The sequence below is a fragment of the Prionailurus viverrinus genome, chromosome D4 (genome assembly GCF_022837055.1).
Source record: "Prionailurus viverrinus isolate Anna chromosome D4, UM_Priviv_1.0, whole genome shotgun sequence".
Taxonomy (NCBI): Eukaryota; Metazoa; Chordata; class Mammalia; order Carnivora; family Felidae; genus Prionailurus; species Prionailurus viverrinus.
This window is the reverse complement of record NC_062573.1, coordinates 17044249-17066782: the sequence shown is the minus strand read 5'-3', so window position 1 is coordinate 17066782 and position 22534 is coordinate 17044249. Positions and strand designations below refer to the sequence as shown.

Genomic DNA, 22534 nt, shown 5'->3' with positions numbered 1-22534 from the left:
AGTACAGTTCTTGAATCTTGAATCTCTGCATTCCTTGTAAACACTCATGGTAAAAAACAGTTAACGATTAATCTGCTTGTGCTCCAGTGACTGAGAAAATAAGCATCACCACTTCTGAGGCCTCTTCTTATCAAGGTCTGAGGGTGAAGGATGGTCTTCATAGCTAATGTAGAGCCTCGGTTTATCAGATCCAATGGCCTGGAAACTCCTTAGATGTGGATATTTGGGATGAGCAGAGTGGACCCAGCCTAGGAATTCCAAGAAGGCACAATTAAGATAGAGAGCTGCCAAAGCTCACAGATGTGGAATGAAACCAATTTCTAAACCTGATTCTTCTGCTCAGTTGTAATGTGCTTAAAACCTGGACTCACTTGAGATTTTTAGAGCTGGTTAGAATCTTTCAAACGTGGAATTATTTATGCTTTGTGCGTTGATTTGTGAAACATAATGATGGTGATTCCAAGCCATCTCACAAGGCTGTGTTGAAATCTTCAGAGTTGATTCCACCTTCCTTGTCCTGCAAAAATGCAAAATGGTAGCTGGTGTGTTACCTTGTCTGGAGACTATCTTGGCCCTTTCTCTCTAGAACTCAATCCCCAAATTGAGATATGAGTTGACAGACTGATAAACTTGCTCAGGTTAGTAATATTATCTTGTGGACTATACTGTGTCATCCTACACAGCACCCATATTTTATAGGAAGAGAGATAAAGATGGCAGAGAGGGGCGCCTGAGTGGCGCAGTTGGTTAAGCGTCCGACTTCAGCCAGGTCACCATCTCGCGGTCCGTGAGTTCGAGCCCCGCGTCGGGCTCTGGGCTGATGGCTCAGAGCCTGGAGCCTGTTTCCGATTCTGTGTCTCCCTCTCTCTCTCTGCCCCTCCCCCGTTCATGCTCTGTCTCTCTCTGTCCCAAAAATAAATAAAACGTTGAAAAAAAAATTAAAAAAAAAAAAGATGGCAGAGAATCAAGGCTAGAACCTCTTCTTGACTGTCAATTGAGGCAGGACTCTGTATGCCTTTTAATGGTTAGTCTTCTGAAGAGTTAGCTTGTTCAAAAGCTTCAGTATGCATGTCTCCAGTGTTATCTTTTGAGACTGGGTTGTAGTAAAGCCTTTGGATTAATGATACCAGAAAAGGGAGAACAGAAGGAATTTGTCACATAAATGATTGCATTGTAGTTCCCATGCATTAGCAATAGTCTATGCTGGGGCTTCCATGGGAGCGCCTAAGTGTGAATGTCATTGCTGCTTGAAATTTGCTTGCTTTGTAGATCCTACTTGGGAACTGATTTTCAGTGCACTTGATGGAAGCCACTTTTTTCCTACGGTTTTGGGGAGGTTGAGTAAACTATATCCCCATCTTGGGGCTTGAACTCATGACCCCAAGATCAAGAGTCCCGTGCTCTACCAACTGAGCCAGCCAGGTGCCCTAGGTGGTGGTAGTTGTTTTGAAGGACTCTGGTTATGTCTCCGTGTGTATGCACATACTGTATATATGTCATTAAAGAAATAATTAGGAGTTAATTTTTAATAATGTCCATCTGGTAACTACAGACTAGTATGTTTTCAGATCCCTGATATTTGACCCTATTCATCATACCCCGCTGTTCATTGGTGCTGATCAGCAGAGCTAATGAAATACCTAAGAACTGCTGGGTTTCACTGCTCCTTACTGGACTTGGTCACACTTCTTTTTGCATGTGGGTGGACATAAAATTTATCAGCAGGCAAATCCATGAGGAACTAACTTTATTACAAGTATCCTTTTCGACTTGCGCGCTACCTCAGCTAGTTGGTTAATTTCGCACAATAGTCTATGTGGTTTCCATTCCAAAACTCTTTGTGTAACTTGGTAAGCAGCCTCTACTTGAAAGAGCAAATCAGTCCAGGTTGTTATATATGTATTGTACCCTCTCTAGTGTAATGCTCTTATTTTCCCCTTAAGATTCTTTCTGTTAGAGCCAAACTCCCTACTCTTGCTTTTCACAATATAAATACACAAATTATTATGTGTCACCAGCATCCGTAGGGAGTTTGGAAAATATCAAGTGGCTATATCTGCATAACTTTGCAAAGGAGAGCCCTTCTTTGCCAAACATGGTTTCATTTTCTCGAAGAGGAAAACCTGGGGTCCATCAGGTTCTATTTTTTGTGAGGTGGAGACCCAGGTGGAACCACACGTGGTCTTAGCAGGGTCATAACTCCAGTGCCTAGACGATGAGATCTTGTGACTAACATCTGGGTTGACCACAAAGGAGACTAGAAGTCCAGAGCGCTGGGTGCACAGCTGCTTGGCAGGAAGAAGATTCTTCACACCCTAGAAGTGAGGAACTGGCCTAACAGCAGAAAGCCCATGCTTCTAACCACCTCAGGACTCCTCTCGGCATTATTGCTGGGGGCAGGGGTGAGGCTGCAGCCTTCTTTAGGTGGGGAGAAGAGAAGGCCTTGGTGGGTGTGCACTGGAGCAGTGTCACTGACAGGTGATGAGTGCCCAGTGCTTTTCTGTCCCCAAATGGCTCCATGATTCCAGGTGCACCAGGGACCCCCGTGCTTTTCCCGGGTGCACAACAAAATCGGAGACCACGGAAGTGAGAGAATACCAGCCAGGAGTGGATCAGAGAGGGTCGGTAGACAAAGGCTTGTGTTGCTTTGTGTGTGCTTGTAGACATCCATCAACAGTTGAGAAATTGGATTGCCGCTCGGTTCTCAAACAAATGGCTTGTTTATGAAACTGAAAACTGCTATCTCCTTTAGGAAATATTCAATCCTGCGGTTGGCCCCTAGGGTTAAAGAGTCTCCTCCCTCCCGTCTGCTTTGCTCTCCTTTCCCAAACAATGCTTTGATGTGCAAATCTCTCCTAATGGAAGATAAGTCATCAATTAACCCAACCAGAAGGTTAAGCTGGAAACAGACTTTTCAAGGAAGGGATTATCTGAGTTAACCACTGATTGACATTACCTATCTGGGATATATTCTTATGGAAAGACTTAAATCTCCACCTAGGCAGAGGGTAAGGGGGGTGCAGAAGTATTCCAGTTATTTGGTTTGTTTTGAAAGTCACTTTAGAAATTGGATCTAGGTCACTTGAGCCTGGGGTGGAGATGACCATAGTTTCCTTTCCAAACAAGTTACCATTTTAATTCCTTCAAGAATTGGTCCTAATACTATTAAATTGCTAGGGTTTTCTTGTTGTTGTTTTTACAAAAAGTAAACAGAACCATCTATCTTTATATAATAGCATTAACAATATTGTGAATTTAAGCACAATGCAGATGAAACAGATCTGTAATTTGTGTGCTTGAGATTTGCAGGTCAAAATAAACTTTGTTCGTTTTGACTTTCAATCACTTTAAATTATTGACGAACCAGTGCTAATTTACATAAGGCTTTTCAGGAAAATATAAATTTCATAAATGAAGCTATTTCACTGTTCCTTTTTTAGGTTTGCCTTTTGTTTTCTAGTATGTTTAGGAAACCAAAAACAGGGGCTATTAAAATATTTACTGCCAAAAATTCAGAGAGTAAAAGAGGGTAGTTATTCCACCACCCTAATACAATCAATAATTTATTTTCTTCTAGTCTTTTTCCCCTATGTTTGCTACAAAATGTAATCCATCTACCTAGATTCTGTTTCCTATTTCATTAACCTCATTGAGTGTTTCAGAAAGTATGCCCATGTTCCTTAATGGACACAGAATTTCTATTTGGGGTGAAGAAAAATTTTATTTATTTATTTTAAATGTTTATTTATTTTTGAGAGAGAGAGACAGAGCGTGAGCCAGGGAGGGGCAGAGAGCGAGGGAGACACAGAATCCGAAGCAGGCTCCAGGCTCTGAGCTGTCAGCACAGAGCCTGATGTGGGGCTCCAACTCACGAACCATGAGATCATGAGCTGAGCCTGAAGTTGGATGCTTAACCAACTGAGCCACCCAAGCGCCCCGAGGGTGAGGAAAAATTTTAGAAATAGTGGTAATGATTGCACTACATTGTGAATGTACTTAACTCCGCCACACTGTATACTTAAGATGATTTTTAAAAAATGCAACTTTTATGTTATATATATGTTATATATATATATTTTTCCCACTGGTAAAAAACAAAGTTCAACTGAGTAAACTTGAATAGTGGCCTTATTAAACAAGTTCTGAAATGGGCAGCATCCCATCTAGGAAGAAGAGGGAACTCCAAAAAGTTGTATAAAATTGAAGGTTTTGGGGGCCCCTGGGTAGGTCAGTCGGTTGGGCATCCAACTTCGGCTCAGGTCATGATCTCACAGCTCGTGAATTCAAGACCCGCGTCGGGCTCTGTGCTGACAGCTCGGAGCCTGGAGCCTGCTTCAGATTCTGTGTCTTCCTCTCTGTCTGCCCCAACCCTGCTCATGCTCTGTCTCTGTCTCTCAAAAATAAATAAATATTTAAAAAAAATTAAAAATAAGATAAAATAAAATGGAAGTTTTTTTTTTCAATATATGAAATTTATTGTCAAATTGGTTTCCATACAACACCCAGTGCTCATCCCAAAAGGTGCCCTCCTCAATACCCATCACCCACCCTCCCCTCCCTCCCACCCCCCATCAACCCTCAGTTTGTTCTCAGTTTTTAAGAGTCTCTTATGCTTTGGCTCTCTCCCACTCTAACCTCTTTTTTTTTTTTTTTTTCCCTTCCCCTCCCCCATGGGTTCCTGTTAAGTTTCTCAGTATCCACATAAGAGTGAAACCATATGGTATCTGTCTTTCTCTGTATGGCTTATTTCACTTAGCATCACACTCTCCAGTTCCATCCACGTTGCTACAAAAGGCCATATTTCATTTTTTCTCATTGCCACATAGTATTCCATTGTGTATATAAACCATAATTTCTTTATCCATTCATCAGTTGATGGACATTTAGGCTCTTTCCATAATTTGGCTATAGTTGAGAGTGCTGCTATGAACATTGGGGTACAAGTACCCCTATGCATCAGTACTCCTGTATCCCTTGGGTAAATTCCTAGCAGTGCTATTGCTGGGTCATAGGGTAGGTCTATTTTTAATTTTCTGAGGAACCTCCACAGTGCTTTCCAGAGCGGCTGCACCAATTTGCATTCCCACCAACAGTGCAAGAGGGTTCCCGTTTCTCCACATCCTCTCCAGCATCTATAGTCTCCTGATTTGTTCATTTTGGCCACTCTGACTGGCGTGAGGTGATACCTGAGTGTGGTTTTGATTTGTATTTCCCTGATAAGGAGCGACACTGAACATCTTTTCATGTGCCTGTTGGCCATCCGGATGTCTTCTTTAGAGAAGTGTCTATTCATGTTTTCTGCCTAAAATGGAAGGTTTTTATAGGAAGGAGGATGGGCAAAAAAGTTTTTAGCAAAAGAAAAGAAAGGATTATTCCAGGCACGGTCACTTTCCCCTTAGAAGGGCTGGGGATCATATTAGGGAGATTACTTCATCTTCTTTTGGGGGATGGAGAGAGCCCATGTGACATATGACCTCATCGGTGCTTATCAGAAATTTCTGGATTAGCAGGTTAAGATTTCAGGGGGAGATTGAAGCTGCAGTTATGTTAGGTATTAAGCCCTGGTTTGGTGACTTGGCCTGGCCCAAGTGGTGCCATGTGGGGGCCTCTGGTTTTCTTTTTAATACCACATTGAAAAAAAAGTATATAAAAACTATGCCTCCACATTGTTTTCTCTTTTTTCTTTTTTGAGAAGTAGAGCACTGACAGATTTCAGAGTTTATAATGTTAGGAGAAAATTTTAGTGTGGAGTGCATTTTCCACAAGATTCAAAATCCAAAACTTCTTAATACTGGATTTGGGCTTTGTAATAAGCCTATGGTTTAAGAGGAAAAATTTTAGCAGTGGAGTGGCATGTTATTAAACCTTCAGAAACCTTGGAGATGTCATATTTCAGGCAGAGGTAATTAAAGCCCCTCTAGGAATACAACAGACCCCTAGTAATGTCCTTGACCCCTGGGAAGAAGGGCAGCCATGATGGATGATTGCCCTTGACTGGTAATGTCTGATGAATAACTTTTCCAACTAAACTTCCAGTTCACCAACACGAGTGAGGTCAAACCCTGCCCTCAGGGAGCTCCAACAGTTACTGGGTAAGTCCTCTAGAAGGTCGTCAAGGTGTGATGGAGCAATTCATTCTGCTGGGGTGTTTTTGTACAAGGAGACTTCACAGGGCAGCCAGTTTGACCTGATGCCTTGCAGAAAAGCTGAGTGAGAGAGAGGGTACCAATGAGGAAAGTAGATCAGATTTGGAAAAGGTGGTGGGCCCTTAATCCCAGATTCTGGAGTTTCTTTTTTTTAAGTTTATTTATTTATTTTGATAGAAAGCGAGCGTGCAAGCGGGGGAGGGGCAGAGAGAGAGGGAGAGAATCCCAAGCAGGCAGAGCCCAGCATGGAGCTCAGTCTTCCAGATGGTGAGATCATGACTTGAGCCGAGCTGAGATCAAGAGTCAGGTGCTTAACTGACTGAGCCACCCAGGTGCCCCCAGGAATGTCTTTTAAAATATTAGTCCACGGGCACCTGGGTGGCTCAGTTGGTTGTGTCCAACTCTTGATTTCAGCTCAGGTCATGATCTGTTTGGGAGATCGAGCCCTCCATTGGACTCTGCACTGACAGCACAGAGCCTGCTTGAGATTCTCTCTCTCCCTCTCTCTCTGCCTATCCCCTGCTTGAGCACGCTCTTTCTCTCAAAATAAGTAAATAAGCATTTAACAAAAATAGAGAATAAGAAGTCCAAGTGACATCGAGGGCCTCATGAAGCACCATCGCTTGCTTCTTTCGGTTCCTTGTACTGCACCCTAGTCAGAGCTTAGGGAGTTACAGACCCTCAGGAAATGTCTGTGCTGCACTATGGTGGGGGGGGGCGGGGAACAAGACCCAGAGCAAACCCTCTCTCTCTCTCTCTCTCTCCTGTCTCTGTCTCTGATCTCAAGCATGATCTCAAGCATCCACTGGGGTGGCTGGGGTTCAGATCACAGACTGGGTGCATCTTCCTGGACCACACACCTGATTTCCTTTGCTCCTGGGACATCTGGTCCCAGATGTGGTAGACGGGGTGCATTTATGTTCCTACATTCTTAAATATTGCAAAGATGGGTCTAGGCTTGCAGAAACAAGGGCAAGCTAGGCATATGACTCTAATTGGGATGAAGGTCTTAAACACCTCAGATTCTCTCAGGTTATTATTTAGCGTTCATATCCCCACTTTGAAATTAACTGGCCCAATATATTGTTAAATATGAATTAGTGGAATCAAGACGTGGTTTTAAAGAATGCTTTTCATAACAAGTTCAACCATGTTACTGAAAAGAAAATGTGCCAACTTACACATTTTGGCATTGCACAGTGACATTGAGGGAGGCTGACTTAGCGGGGAACTGACAAACCCTTGTTAGCACTGCTGTCTTTATGGGAACAGTCTTGCCTCCCCGCCTTCCCATTCCCCTAATGGCCAAACACCTTGCCAAAATGAGATATACCTGAGTTTTAACCATCTGGGCCAATTCTGAGTTTCAGCGTGTAATCACCGATACAGGGAGCATGGCTTGGGGTTTATTTCTTCACTTTGCATTAGAGGTGCTCAGAAAAACTAAGGGGAAAAAATGGGAGATTCAGTATTTTAGAATACAACAAAGCGACATCTTGGCTCAAGCCAACCTTTTGGTTCCATCATCTCACAGCTTGAGATGTTTGTTGATTGTGTTCCTGAGCCATTGAAGCCCCCACCTGCAGGCCCAACCCCTGTTGTTTCCTGTTCTTGGATCTCCACCTTCTGCCCTCTCGTTTGGGGAGGGGTCCACATCCGGAATGGACTGGCTTCTCTGGGCTCCCTGCTATTGTGGTCCGGACCGTGTACAAGCCAAACAGACATTCTTGGGAGTGGCCAGACATTATCTAGAGAATTCCAACCATTCAGCTGAAGAGAAAGTCACTCGCCTAGAGCATTTGGAGGAGAACTCCAGGCATCTCAAGTAGGGGCAGATGGCAGACACAGCCTTCTAAGACTACCATCTGAGATACAGCTAAGGCCTCAAAGTGAATTTTATATTGAGAGATCCATGGCACAGCATGTGTCTTGGGAAAGCAAAATGGGTGTCAGCATTTGCTTCCTTGTTGTGGACTTTGAAGAGCTGGGCAAGCCAGGGCTTAGGTCTCAACTCTGTCACTTACTTGCTTTGTGTCTGTGGGTAAAATACTTAAAGTTGGGGCTTGCTGTCTTCACCTGCGACATAGGCATTGTGCCCTACTTCAAGGTATTCGTGTGTGGATTTGTTGAGATAACGTATGGAAATGGCCTGGCAAGTTGCCTACACGTCGTCACGTTCAATTAATAATTGTGACCATTGTCATTCCTATCATTCATATTTCCTGTAAAGGAAAGTGGCACACAGCTAAGCCAGAAAGCACACGGAAGAAGAGTTCTAGGATCAGTTTGGTGTCTGTGGTAGACACACTCAGAGCTAATCTTCCTTGTTTGATAAGCCTCTAGTCTAGGTTGTTCCAACTTCTAATGCCTAATCTACAGGAGGCAAGGTTACAGTTAACTGCCCCGAGAGACAGCAGCCTCAGGCCAATCCCAGCTTCACTATTTACTGCTCAGTGTCTTGAGGCAAGTCACTTAAAACTCTGGATCTGTTTCCTTGGCTGTGTGATTAGAGAGGTCAAGAGTCCTGGCCTCACAGGCTGGTTTTGAGGAATAAACGTCACTGTGCATTAACATCATTTAATGGCAATGGCTTGCATGTCATAATGCTCATTATAAGTTTATGACCACTTGCTCATCAACTCAACCAATACCTTCAAGATATGTGGGCCCCTGTGTTCCTTCTCTAGTTTCACAAGGTGCATACCCATTGCCGGCTCCAAGACTGAAGCTTCAGTCCTTGAAAGCTGGTTTCTGTGGACCATCGTACCCACGCACCCTTCCATTCCAGATAGGCAGTTGGTAAGCCTGCACCATTACTGCCTGAGTTATGCCCTTACACCACAGGTATCCCTTTGCTCTTCCTCTTTGGTCCACAAATTTTAAAAAGTTCAGGTGCCCTGGCGCCACTCACCTCTGACAAGGCTTGAAAAATTCTTTCGTTGGCCTGCCGCCAACATAGAAAGCCAGCGTAAACTGCCTTGTGTTGATGGCTTACCTCGTCCCTGTCATGAGGCCAGCTGCTTTCACATACTGTGTCTTTTGTAATCTTCATAACAGCCTTAGAAGGTGGGTGTGTTGGTTTCTTGTTGCTGCTATAACAGATTACCACAAAATTAGTGGATTAAAACAATAGATACGTATTCTCTCACAGTTCAGGAGGCTGGAAGTCTGAAATGAGCGATAGGAGGGTTATTTCTCTTTGGAAGCTATGAGGGAGAATGTGTTTCATCCCTCTCTCCTAGCTTCTGGTGGTTGACAGCAATCCTCGGCACTCCTTGGCTTGTGGATGAATCACTCCAGTTTCCACCCCTGTCTTCAGATGGGGTTTTTCTTCTTGGTTTATCCTTTGTGTGTTTTTTGTTCTTATAAGGACGCCAGTCATTGGGTTGAGGGCCCACTCTACTCCCCTATGACAGCATCTTCACTAACTACATCTGCAAAGACCCTATTTCCAAATAAGGTCACATTCTGAGGTCCCAAATAGACTTGGATTTTGGAGGGGACACGATTCAGCCCACTACAGTAATTATACCCATTTAACAGATGAGGAACCCTAGCTTCAGAGAGGAGCACATTCTTTGTATAAGCATCATGCAATCCGTTTGTGACACCAGATGATTCAAACCCTGACCTTCTTTTCCCTAATATTCATGTTCTTCCCGTTGAATCACCTGACCACACATAAATAAATAGAGAATAAAAAAAGGGTCCAGAAATCATGGCAGCAAAATGTTTAGCAACAGTCAGCTCCCAGATCAAAGGGGGCCTCTAGGGGGTGAACAGGATGAAGCAGAGTCTGTGCAAGCAAATGGCATCCCACTTTCTTGTTGCTGGTTCTCAGACTTTATCCTGTTTCCATAATCAGCATAACTTGTTGGCTCTCAACCATGGGCGCTCTGCTCCTGGGATTCCATGGCTGGGCAGAGAGATTCCTCATAAATGAGACATGAGGTAGTTGTTGGGTTCCATTGACATTGAGCAAAGGGCAAGAGCGCGTTTCTTAGTGTGAAGCCAAGTGCTCTCGCACAGCTCTCTTGCACCCCATCTTACGGCTCATTTATGCTTATCATGCCTCCCCTAGGGGTATGGAGAATTTCCACGTTTTCCTTCTCCTGCAGAGGTTCCTTCCTGGCATTCAGAGCCACAAAGGCAGTGGACGGAAGCAGGTGACTCGCCCTCAGCTGCCTCCAGAGCTCAGCTGCCCAAACTTTTCCCAGAGTGTGGTCCGGCAGGGCTGGCCCGGTGCAGGGTTGGGAGAGCACAGTGCTGGGGGCACAAGGGGAATGTGCTCACCCCTGGTTAAAACACATGACGGAACCAGGGTTAGGTCCTCAATGTTAGGGGCAAGCTTCCCTTGGTTTCAATCACAAATGCAATTCTGGTACCAGGCTCAGAATCCTGTGTAGTCAAGGGTATCGTTTTGCTGCATGAGGTGGGAGTCAGAAAATTTGGACGGGCCTGGCTGAAGCCTTCCTTGCCCCTTGGCTGCCCTTTGTACCTTCCTCTTCTTCAGCAGACCAGTGTCCCCAGCACCTATCCTGATCCAGAATTGCCACTTAGTCCTGGCAGAGCAGGATTCTGAGATTGACCATCTGGACTTTCCTGGAGTTCTGTCTTCCTGCCAGAGAGCACTGGAGTTAGTTGGAGCAGAGGTCTATTTACTACACAGTCTGCCTTCACATATGGCTTTGTGCTTCTGAAGAAACCTAAGAAAAGTGAGTGGCAGTTCATAGTGACACATAGTGACCCACCTGTTCTGTGGGGGGTGGGGGGGGGTGTCTAAACTTTCCAGAACCTTCCAGCAGTTCCCTTGCAATCCATTGGTAGCTGATTCAGTAGGACCAAACCTTTTTCCTGTTGGTAACTGGTGGATCCTTTTGTTGAGTTTTCTTGCAGCTCGCCAGTTATTTCATTTTAAAAGTACCTCTTGATTGTTGTGTTTTCCTTCTGTCTCCAGAATTGTAAGCGTAGGCTTGGGGAGATGAAGGCATACTCTGCAATACCTCCTGCCTTTGAGTGGGGAAGAGCTTGGTGGGTGAGTCTACTATGGAACTCGACTCCTTGCTGCCTGAGGGCTGGAAACTGGGGGCCCAGATGGGAAGGGATCCCAAGGCAGAATTGGCACTTGGGTCCACGGCCAAGGGTTCAGGATTGCCCCAGTGCAGTTACCATCCGTCTCTAAGCTGCTCAGCATTTACTTCATACATTAATAACAAACGAGGTGGTTTTGCTTACAGCATACTAGGTTTGGCAAACCCACGGTATTTTTTTCCAAATACTATTTTTAAAACCTTACTCAAAGCTTTATAGTACTTTACTAGAACAACAAATTGATTTAAAGTCACTGTGTGTGTGTGTGTGTGTGTGTGTGTGTGTGTGTGTTTGTGTCTACCTGTCTGTCTGTCTTGTAGGTGGATGGGAAGGTTTACTAGACGGACTCATCTGCACATTTAAGTTGAACGTAGAAAAAAAAAAAGACTGTTGTTTAGAATAATACATAAAGTCAGCCTCCAATTTTTGTTTTCTCCTTGACTGCTCAGGCCTTTGGAAATTTTTCACAGGTGTTTTCCTATGACATATCTTGACTGTGACATAGTTTATGAAATTCTATGACATTTGGCTTCCCAAGAGGAATTGGTTACTCACATAGTGGTTCACAACTTTTCTGGGAAGAGGAAGCTCGTGGAAGGAAAATATTCATACATGACAGTGGAGTCAATTACTTATCTTTGATGAAAAAGGAAGATTATATTGCCCTAAGTTGCAATAGTGAGAGCCTGCTGCTAAAAGTATAATGTTACCACAGCAAGAAAGCACAGCTTCCTTGAGGGCAGGCTACATGTGGATACACATTCGTCATCATGACTGAGTGAAGGCTTTAGTATTCATTGTGCAGAGAGAAAATGGAGATTAAGAGGCACTGCAATACCTAACAAGTAGCCAAGCCTTGGTCTATTTTAAGTCTAAATGTATTTAAAAAATTTTTAACGTTTATTTATTTTTTGAGGTGGGGGGGCAGAGAGAGAGGGAGACACAGGATGCGAAGCAGGCTCCAGGCTCCGAGCCGTCAGCACAGAGCCCAACGTGGGGCTCGAACCCATGAACCGTGAGATCATGACCTGAGCTGAAGTCGGACAGTTAACCAACTGAGCCACCCAGGCGTCCCTAAGTCTAAATGTATTTACAGTTCAAATGTGTAACATACATACATACCACATCTTCTTTATCCATTCATCCGTCAATGGACATCTGGGCTCTCTCCATAGTTGGGCTGTTGTTGCTGCTATTAACATTGGGGTGCATGTACCCCTTTCAATCTGTATTTTTTTAAATCTTTTGGTAAATAACCTAATAATACAATTGCTGGATTACCTGAAGGTTTTTATTGTTACAAGATGGCAGTGCATTTCTTCTAAAGCTTTGCCCTCCACGATACGCTATGATGTCACCAACATTCCTGCAGAAGACAAGAGTAATAGTGTCTGAGACAGGAAGCAGAGGGACCCTTCGAGTCTAAGATCCTTGGTGGAGGGAGTTCCTAAAGACTCAGGGTAGAAATGTAGTGAATGTCAGGCGTTGTGGCACTGCACTGGTCTGCTAGGTTTTTTCAGCCCCTTTCCCTTAGAGGGTCGTTACTCATCTTCACATTCTGGAAGGAAGCCAGATTCTGGTTCTGGAAGGAAGCGTAACACGGACCATAAGGGTTCTGGATTTTCCTCCCTCCTAAAGCCAACCTTTTGAGCAGTACTGGAGGCAGTCACAGGGTACACTGAGTGATTGGGGTAAGGGCTTGGAAGTTGTTGAACTATTTCTCTCTCTGTAGAATAATGTTTTGGGGTTTTTTTTGTTTTTTTTTTTTTTTGTGGGAATAAATAAGATCATGGTACATGACATAGCTTGGTAGTCCATACATCCACGTGTGGGTTCTTGCCAGCTCCCTGCTTTGTGGCTTTTGGTGCCCTGAGCACCAGGGAGGTACAGCTGACTGAATTTCCTAAAGTCTTTCTAAGCAAAGTTGCTATGCTGTTCCCTTCTCATCAATTTTCCCTCAATAAATTAAGGACTGGGCGAGTCTTAGTTTCCCACACTTTACCCCAGTTAGAGATCCCTTTGGGTAAACAGGCTATTTTTAATTATGAATATTCCCGTCACGTTCACATCTAAATGTAACTTGCTTTAAATACTGGCCTCCTTGCTGCTGTGTGGAGTCATGTGGAGGTGGGACTTGAGGTGGACCTACCTGAACGGTAGGGGAGAAGGCAGCCATGACCACTTAGAAGGGACATTTAGAGGTGCTGAGACACTGGCTTCCTTTGGTGTGTGCCTTGCGTTGGACCTTGGAGCAGTTTGAAAAGCTGCAAACCCCCAGCTCCCCTCTGTTCTGGGAAGCATGTGGAGGGAGCTTTCCCAGCCCCGACCTCTCCCCTCCTCCCTGGTTTGTAATTCCATGCAGCAGGCTGGGTCTCACCATTTTTGAAGCCAGCCTCTCTCCACAATGCCTACTTCCATCTAGTTCCTCCCGATCTCAGCAGATCTGCTTTGGAACATTCTGTCACACGAAGGTATATACATGGGCTGGCCACACTTAGCAGAATAAACTCCTTCGGTGAAAGAGTTATAGTTCTGACAAGGGGAACGTCTAAGGCAGCCGAGTTCCAGCTGGGAATCCTTGAAATCTCTCTTGGCACACGTTTCAAGCAGTTTCAAAGCCTGAGGCTGCTGCTGCTGCTGCTCCCATTTGCTGGCTTGCTTCCTCTCGGCTCTGCCCTCACAGTTACCAGCCTCAGAACAGCCCAGCGCCTCACCTTTGCCCAGGGTTCATGCCGACATCACAGAACCACAAGGATTAGGAGCAGAAAGGAAGTGAATTTTGAGGGTTCGCCTGGTTTGGGTGTCTCATTTCTCAGCCCAGAAAACTGAGACCCAGAAAAGAAACCCGGCCTTGCAAAAGTCACGTAGCAACAGGTGCATGGTTTCAAAGACCACCGGTTTCTGCCTCCCATTTGCTGTTACACTTCCCGGGTTCCCCCCTGAACTGCCCACTGTGCCTCCCAGGGCAGAGCTCTGCTCTCCACGTGGGATTCGTGACTTCCAGCCAGAGCTCTGTTCTTGACCAGCTGTGTGACCCTAGGGAGGGCTTGGCTGCATGGGCTGGGGTGTGCCCCTCTTTGGACTGGATGAGAAGCCTCACCTTGCCGTTGGTGGAGGAATAAACAGAGAAGATATGACTGGCACCCAGTAGGGGTGCAACAGATATTTGCTGAATGATGGCTTAGCAGCGTCGATCCCCTGCAGACACCAGGCCCTGGGCCCTCACAAACTTCACTCTGTTCCCCAGCCAACCAGGACCAAGTTTCAAAATGGCTTCGTTCCCCCCAGAGCCAGACACCCTCGGAGACTGAAAATTTTTCTCTCTGCCTCGGAGTATAAAGCGCTTTTCTGGAGCACCCAACTGTGGCTTTGCCACACAGTCTTCCTAAACTCCATCCGATTTTTGCAACCAGAAGGAGGGGTGTGTGTGCGCGTAAGTGTACATATGCGTGTGCACAAGTGTGAGTGCCTGCGTGTGCATGCATGTGTGCACGTGTGTGACTGAATGTGTGCATGTGTATTCACTTCCTGGAGCTGCCATCACAAAGGACCACAAACTGTGTGGCTTAAGCAACAGGAATTTACTGTCTCATAGTCCTGGACATGGGAAGTGCGAAAGGTGGCAGCATGGTTCCTTTTGAGGACTGTAGGGAAGGGTTATTCCAAGCCCCTCTCCTTGGCTTATGGGTGGCTGCCTTGTCTCTTGTATCTTCATGTGGTCTCTCTTCTAGGTATGTCTCTGTCTAAGTCTCTTTTTATAATGGTACTAGTATATTAGATTAGGGCCCACCCTAATGATCATGTGACTTGATTACTTCTGTAAGACCCTGTCTCCAAAGAAGGTCACATTTTGAGGTACTGTGTGTTAGGACTTATACCCGGGAAGTTGGGTTCCAATCCATAACAGTGAGTGAGTGTGTGTGTGTGTGTGTGTGTGTGTGTGTGTGTAGTGAAACATAGCATTTCAGACTCCAGTCAGAAGCATGCCTGCTATTTATGGGGCACCTAGCTGGCCCAGTTGGTACAGCATGTGACTCTTGATCTCAGGGTTGTAAGTTCAAGCCCTGTGTTGGGTATAGAGGTTACTCAAAATCTTAAAAAAAAAAAAAAAAAAAAAAGAGAGAGAGAGAGAGAGAAGCATGGCTACAAATTAGATAATAGTACTTTATTATTATTTTTTCTTTTTTAGTTTGTTTTATTTTTTAAAGTTTATCTATTTATTTGTTTTTAATAATCTCTACACCCAAGATGGGGCTCAAACTCACAACCTCAAGCTCAAGAGTCACATGCTCCACCGACAGAGCCAGCCAGGTACCCCTAGGTCATAGTACTTTAAGAGCACATATCATTCTCTCTTTTGTGAACAGGGAAGATTTAAAACAACTATTTTTTATAAACCTCCTCATGGAAGCAGAGGGGGCAGATGTGATTATGTCGAAGGTCCTAGGTACCACTCTTGCCTCATGGCTTGAAAGCATGTCTTCGTGGAAGACCCTCGTCTGCTTTGTCACTCTCTAGCAGAGCAATGCCACCCTTGGTGTGTAATTTCCCCACCTCATTTTTACTTTAGACTGTCAAGTAGCATCTTGAAATACCTCTGACTGTACCAAAGAACATTCCAATTATTCCAAAGGGTACATAAATTCAGAGTTTCTACACTATTCCCTGATGACTTGGTATCACCGAGTTAACCCTTGAGAAACTCCTGGATATTTCTAAATAAGTTTCTGCATATTATAGGTGTTGTTTAGATGTTGTAAATAGTTGTATAGTATATACGTTTAGCTTTTCTTCCAAAAGACTCTGCCTGAGCTCCATCCACTCTGATTATTCTTTCCTTGACTTATATTCTCGAGAAGGTCCAGGGAGGTCTGCTTTGCTGGCCAACCGCAGACCATTGGGGAGTCTGGCCACCAACTCGGGGCTGCCCGCCTGATTTACCAGGAGAAACGGCTCCCAAACTGCTCCTGAACTTGCTGGCTGTGCAGGACCATGCTTGGCGTTTGCTGTCCTCTCCCTGTAAATATCCATTCTCTCTGTCTTCTCCAAAATGAATCCTTCACAGCCGCGCAGGGACCTGCATTCTGACTGACTTTCTCAGCCAGCCCCTGAGTTATGCCAATTGTTCTTCTAGGTCAACCTAAGTTTGGGGACCAGGTGGATAGAACCTGGGGGCAGCGTTGGGGGCTAGTCTGAATACCTGGGCAGGGGGACTTACATCATCACTCATTAGCTTTAGTGTGTAATGCTGGGAGTCTGATTCTGTGGTACAGAGCGGGGGGTGTTGGTGACACTTGTGTCCACCCGAGGTACGTAGGGATCTGGTTTTTTGGCTGTCCTTGTTTGGTGGCAGAAGATACTGGTTACCTCTGAGAAAACGGAGCCACTTCGCCCAGACACATCTTGAAGTAACAACACTCATCCCAGACTTCAAATTCCTCTGTCCTACTTCAGCGTGAGAGACTGTGTAACCCTTTAAAATCTATCTTCCAAAGACCATTGAAGGACATAAAAAGTACTTGTGAGATAAACTTCTGACGTTAAAAAGTGTTGGCCCCAAAATTGCATGTAGTGTCTGGTCTCCACTATATTAAATACATATTTCTAAAAAGAAGACTAACTGGGACGCAATAAAATATTAACTGTTTTCCTCTGCGTGGAAGGAAGATGAATAACTTGTATTTTCCACATTTTCTACAGGAAGCGTTTGTTACTTTACAGACACACAGGCACATATATCTACTCTAAATCTATTCACAGTATTATGTATATTATATATAATATTATATATGTATTGTATTTATAGTATATATAATTTTACTGGATCTTCGGGATCTTTCAGATTTTTTGCTACCTCAGCATCGCCAGGATATTAATTCCCTGCTTGCCCGAGGCCGGTCTCTGACTTTCTAAGAAGACAGTGGTAACTGGTTCCGATGGACAGGGTGGAGCTCCTGGGGACCTCTGAGCACCTGGGGAGAAGGCTGGGGTTGCCTCTGGCTGGTGCCTGCCCTCCAGGCTCGGCCTCTAGGGAGGGGCCAAGGTTCTCTGAAGGAGGTTAAAGCCCTTCTTTGTGTGAATGGCCTTTTAGGGAGCAGAGGGAGGGGCGGCTGTGACATCACAGGCTTCAGTCAGGAGGCTCGGAAGGAATTTGTCCTGCTTGAGCCAGTGCGCAGGAATCCGTCTGGAAAAAGAGGCAGTTCCGACTGGGGACGTTTGAGACACGCACTGTGGGCAGGGTAAGCCGAGTCTGCTGACCTATCTTACTGTCCTTTTCTTTTCTAATCTGGAAGGAACGGGTTCCTTCCCGGGGCCCGTCCTGGTGGAGGGGGACTCAGAGTCGGGACTGTAGGGCTGTGCTGCGGAGTCCTTTCCCTCTAGAGGCAGAGTGGGCAGCTGAGCTCCGACTGGCAACTTGCTTGTCTTGGAAATCTCGTCAACTGCCCCAGCTTGCAAGTTAAATGACAGAGAGGAAGCGCAGCACCACGCGTCCAGTGCGTGCAGAGATGCACACATGTGGCACACGAGGCCGGGACGATGGTGCGTGAGGGTGTCTGCGAAAGAGAACCTGTGTGTCTGTCCTTGTCCGGAACAGAAGCAAGCGACCCAGTGACTCTGGTGACTGGTTTTCTAGTTAACGCCTTGTATTTATTCGGTCTGTAACGAGGCCGAGCTGTGGGACCCGCCACGTTCACGGAGTGACTCGGGGCTTTCTGGGGAATGTGTGTGCCTGTGTCCTGTAGGAGCCCAGGGAGTGGGAAGAGAACCTCATCAGCTCCGTTCATGTGCACAGTGTCATCTGTGGACAAAGGGTTAAGCTCAGAGGCTTCTGGCACCGTTTCCTCTTTTCTCTTGGCTCTCTGCCTCAACATAGTGGATTGGTGCTGGGTCCACAGTGGTGCTCAGCTTTTGCTCTCTGCCATTAGTGGTTGGCCAGGCAAGAGCCCAAGATCCTGAACTATTTTAAAACAAAGAGGGACACAGCTGAGTTATAAAGAACTAAAGCCGGACTTGCTTTTGCTTTCGGCAGAATTAGTTACCCTAGAAATTTCTGGCTGCAGGAGCCAGAGTTCCCTCTGAGGCCTTGATGTTGGTTTATTCTGGAGGTGGGGACTGCCCTGTAAAATTGTCTCATGGAGAAAAGGGCCTCTGGGGAGAAGAGCATCTGAGGACTCCTTGACAGAGCTCAGAGTTTGTTGCATTGAGGAGGAAGTGAAGCTTGACCTTCTTGGAGCAGAAACGAAGCATCTTTCCTCAGTTGGGGCAACCCTAAAGCCTCCCAGCCGTTCCCAGTCACTCCTGTGGGGAGTGGATCTCCAGGCAGCTGAAAGAAACAAACCTTTCACCAGTTGCTATAGAAAAGGAAACAGCTTCCTTCCTCCCTCCAACCCCCCTGGCTCCCCACCCCCATCTTCAGTTGCTTTCACAGAAAGCCCAAGCTGTAACTGTGTTAATCAAACGACACCTTGACATATTCCAGATGTGCAGCCTGACATCTGAGCCGGTGACTTTGGAGCTGGGTTAAGGGGATACTATTAATAGGGCAGGCTGTGGTCTTGGGGAGACTCCATGACGTTATAAATTGACCACTTTCCTTCAACAGAAGTTGAAGGAGACGTATTTTGTTTCCAGTGAAGGAAGGTTCTAGAAGTATTTTCGTCCCATCTTCAAGCCCGTATCTATACTCTAAGGCTGTATCTGTACTCTAAGCCAGAGAGATGGTGATGCCACAGAAGCTCTCAGCAAGAAAGGCTGAGCCTGTAAGAGCAGGAACATCTTTTTAGAACTGTCCCAGTCATATTTAGCTGGGACATTTATGCTTCACGGCAGGAGGTCCAAGAGCCATTGTTAGTGTTAGCTCCCTGGATCAGGGGTCAGAGCGTTTAACCCTGAGTCCGCCTGGTCTGACTTTAGCCTGCAACTGCCCAGGAGTGCTCAGGGTCTTTAAGTCTGGCATGTTTCCATCAACCAGGAAGGGGTCCTTCTCGGGCTTCTGGCTTCCCACCGTCAACCTAGGCCCCTGGTCCTCTAGGCCGGAAGAATCGCTGCGAGGGGGCAGAAGAGGAAAGGCCTTTGGACTGGAATATGGCCCAGGCTATCACCTCTCCCCTCCTCTTCTTGGCCAAAGCCTGAAGCCAAACCAAGGAAGGAAGCAAGACATTCTCAGACATTCCCATTCTCTGCTCCCTCACAGGGCTGGGTGGAAGGGGACTACTCAGAGGCCCCCCGCACTTTCTCCGGCCTGCCCCCAGCTTGCCATCTTCAGCAGGGAGGGTCCGAGGAGCTGCAGGCCAGCTGCTGAGGAATTTGGGCACTCCCAGTTTTCTTCATAAACTCTTTCTAGCCAGCCCGGTGTGTGCTGTTGTACAGGGCTGGGATTTTCTTCCGACTTAGCACTTTCTTTGCCTCGTACTTTTTTCTCTCTTTGGAGATTTCCTTGGGAATCTCTGCCTCCAAGGCTGTACGCTCCTTGCTGCAGAGTAGGGACCACCTCAGAGCTCAGGGGACCCCACCCCACCAGGGCCCCGCCCAAAGCTTACCACTCAGCAGGTTCCCAGGGCATGCTTATCCTCATAGGAATGCACTTTGACCTCTTCAGCCTCTGGGCTCCCCTCCCACACTCCTGACGTTCCCTCAGCTTAGGGAGTCCCTCTGCCCCAGATCTCCAGACCTTAGCTCCAGTCTGGTCCCTCCAACTCTGATAAAGTTCAGGAGAGTAATGTGGACATCTTTGCAGCCTCCATGAGCCGGGTTGCATCCCTTCCTTCCGTTTATCTTCGTGATAGAAATAACAGCCAGGAAGTTGAATCCTGTAAGAAGCATTTTAGATGGTTCCACCACATGGACCACAGAACCAGTTCTCTGCTGTGAGAGCAATTGAGCCCTGTGTAGTCAAAACTCGACTTAGGAAAAGAGAGAAAGGGTAAGAAGGGAAAACGGAGATGCTCTCTTGTTTCACAGCTATGCGGAAGTTTTATTTTATAGCCACGCCTCTGTTCCCTGGCCAAGAATGAGTTTGTATTTTTGGTGGAACTTAAAAATAACTGGATTAAAGGATCAGGTCACCTATTACCTGGGGAAAAGTCTTTCTAATTTAAATAGCATGGCCTTAGTAGGAAGTAATCTGGGTTATTCAGAGTAGGAAGCTGGTTGTGCAGCCTGCCGCTGATGTTTGAGTGATTTGGGTCACACCAGGCATTTAGGCTAGGAGCCTGGGAGGTCACAGCTGGTAACAGGCTGGGTCAAGAGGTAACAGCCTGAGGGTGGTGGGGAGGTGGGTGGGGAAGCTGTGAATACATTTGAGTAGAAGTTACAGCTTCCTGCTTGTCCTTGTAGCAAAGGACACCTTTTTGGTAACCCCCTGGTCCCAGCCATATCTGCTAAGGAAAATGTACCTCCTTCAAGTTCTTTCAGCTCATGATACGCCCAGCAGCAGACGCAAGGAAGAGAGAGCACACTGGCGTCCATCACCCCAGCTGGGCAGCTGTCAGGACCCTGATGTGTTTTCTGGGCAAATTACACAGTCTTCTAGAATCTCACCTGTGCTGTTGACTCTGTGGTGTTGGGAAGGAGTCACAGCCTTTATGCATGGTGTCTATTGCAATGTCTGGGATGTGGGGTATTAATATTTTGCCCCTGGGTTGTCGTGGAGGAAGCAGAGGACTCTCCTCAGAGGCCGGCTGGAAAGGTAAAATTCCCAGACCGTGCAGGAAGTCAGCACCCTCATTTCTAACTAGGGGGCCTACAGGGAGAGCAAAAGAAAGGAAGCTGAAACTAAGTCTCCAGGAAGTCTGTCTCAGTTCCTTTCTGAATAAATGGTGGGGAGGGGTCTCTGACCTCTGAAGCCAAATTGCGTGTCTCCCATCACTTCTAGAGATACAGGTATGCAAATGGTCAACCAGAAAGCCAAGTGAATACTCTTTTAAGTCTATCCACCCTTCTTAACATAGCCCTAATCATTTTGGAAGCCTGCTGTCACTGAGAACACTTTTTGGAGTATTAGGAGAGAATTTTGAAGAACCGGCCTTCAAATCCTGTCTTTGCCACTTCCTAGCCAGGTGATCTTGGGAAAAATCTTTCAATTTCTCTAAACCTCAGATTCTAAAGTTTTAAAACTAAAGTTTTGCATACAAAAAGGCCTTGTTGCAAGTATCAGCCCGGATCGTGTATGTTTGTGTACTATGAACAGAGTGTGTCCGCGGTAAAATGGAGATGTGACGGGGCACCTGGGTGGCTCAGTCGGTTGAGCATCCGACTCCTGATCTCAGCTCAGGTCACGATCTCACAGTTTGTGGGTTCGAAATTCGCACTGGGCTTCATGCTGAAGCCTGCTTGGGATTCTCTCTCTCCCTCTCTCTCTCTGCCCCTCCCCCATTCTCTCTGTGTCTCCAAATAAATAAACTTTAAAAAAATGGGGATGTGACACTCACAGTGTGCCCACCAAACAGGCTCATTGTGCTGCCTCATTCACTTGTACATCTGTGCAGCTAGTAGTGTATTGGCAATGGTCCAGGTTCTGTTCAGGCCAATGTGTGACCCCTCCTCTGCTTCCGATGTGACTGGAAAAGATTAGGGAGGTTAGAGATGCCTTAGGTCTGACTTCTAGCCTTGCCTCTCGGCCTTTCCCCTGTAATTGCCTCATGTGGATTTCTTCTCAAAATGAAAACTTTCCCATCACGCCCTGCTCCTCCCCACAAAAAGTCAACCAGCTCCCAGAGAGAATTTAATAATGGTCATTTACACTTCCGTGTAAAATTGCTTAATAATAAGGAACATTTGCATTAAACACTTCGCGGTATACATAGTACTTTTAAACACATTATCTACTCTAATTCCCGAAACAGATTTGAGAGATCTTGTTACAAGTCCTGCTTACAAAGGAGTTACAGTCTGCCAAGGAGAGTCCCATGATTGTCTTGCATAGGGTCTGGCAGAACTTTCATAGGCGATCCCGGGCAGCACCCATATTGTAAACTAACCCATACTAATTTGTTTTGCATAACTATTAAACACGTTTTGGTAAATAGCAGCAGCTTGAGACACAACCTGGCTACCGGGTTATAATAAAAGCACGTCTTGTACTGAGTTCTGGCACCTATACAGACGTTTATTAAGCAACCATTTGTAAAAGTAGGCATAAAACCTACTGTCTGTAACCTCAAAGAAATCCCAGCTCCTGAAGATTCTAGATGCTCCAGCCCCACCTTGCATGAAGACAGGTTTTACAAGGCAGGATTCCCTTACCCTATAGGGGTTAATAAACCATTAAAGTCCTCTGAACCTAAAGGCAGAGAAAG

At 45.9% G+C, this 22534-nt stretch overlaps 1 protein-coding gene across 10 annotated transcripts in view; it reads left to right on the top strand.

Annotated features, from left to right (window-relative positions):
- The window catches only part of PALM2AKAP2 (PALM2 and AKAP2 fusion), a 567675-nt gene that overhangs the window by 505551 nt on the left and 39590 nt on the right, over positions 1-22534 (top strand). The window contains exon 1 of one of the 10 annotated variants that reach the window (XM_047831467.1): positions 17386-17476. The exons of the other annotated variants lie outside the window; for them this stretch is intronic. The gene's annotated coding sequence lies outside the window, so the exon portion shown is untranslated. Of the gene's footprint in view, positions 1-17385; positions 17477-22534 lie in introns of those variants that run through there. 10 annotated transcript variants of the gene reach the window in all.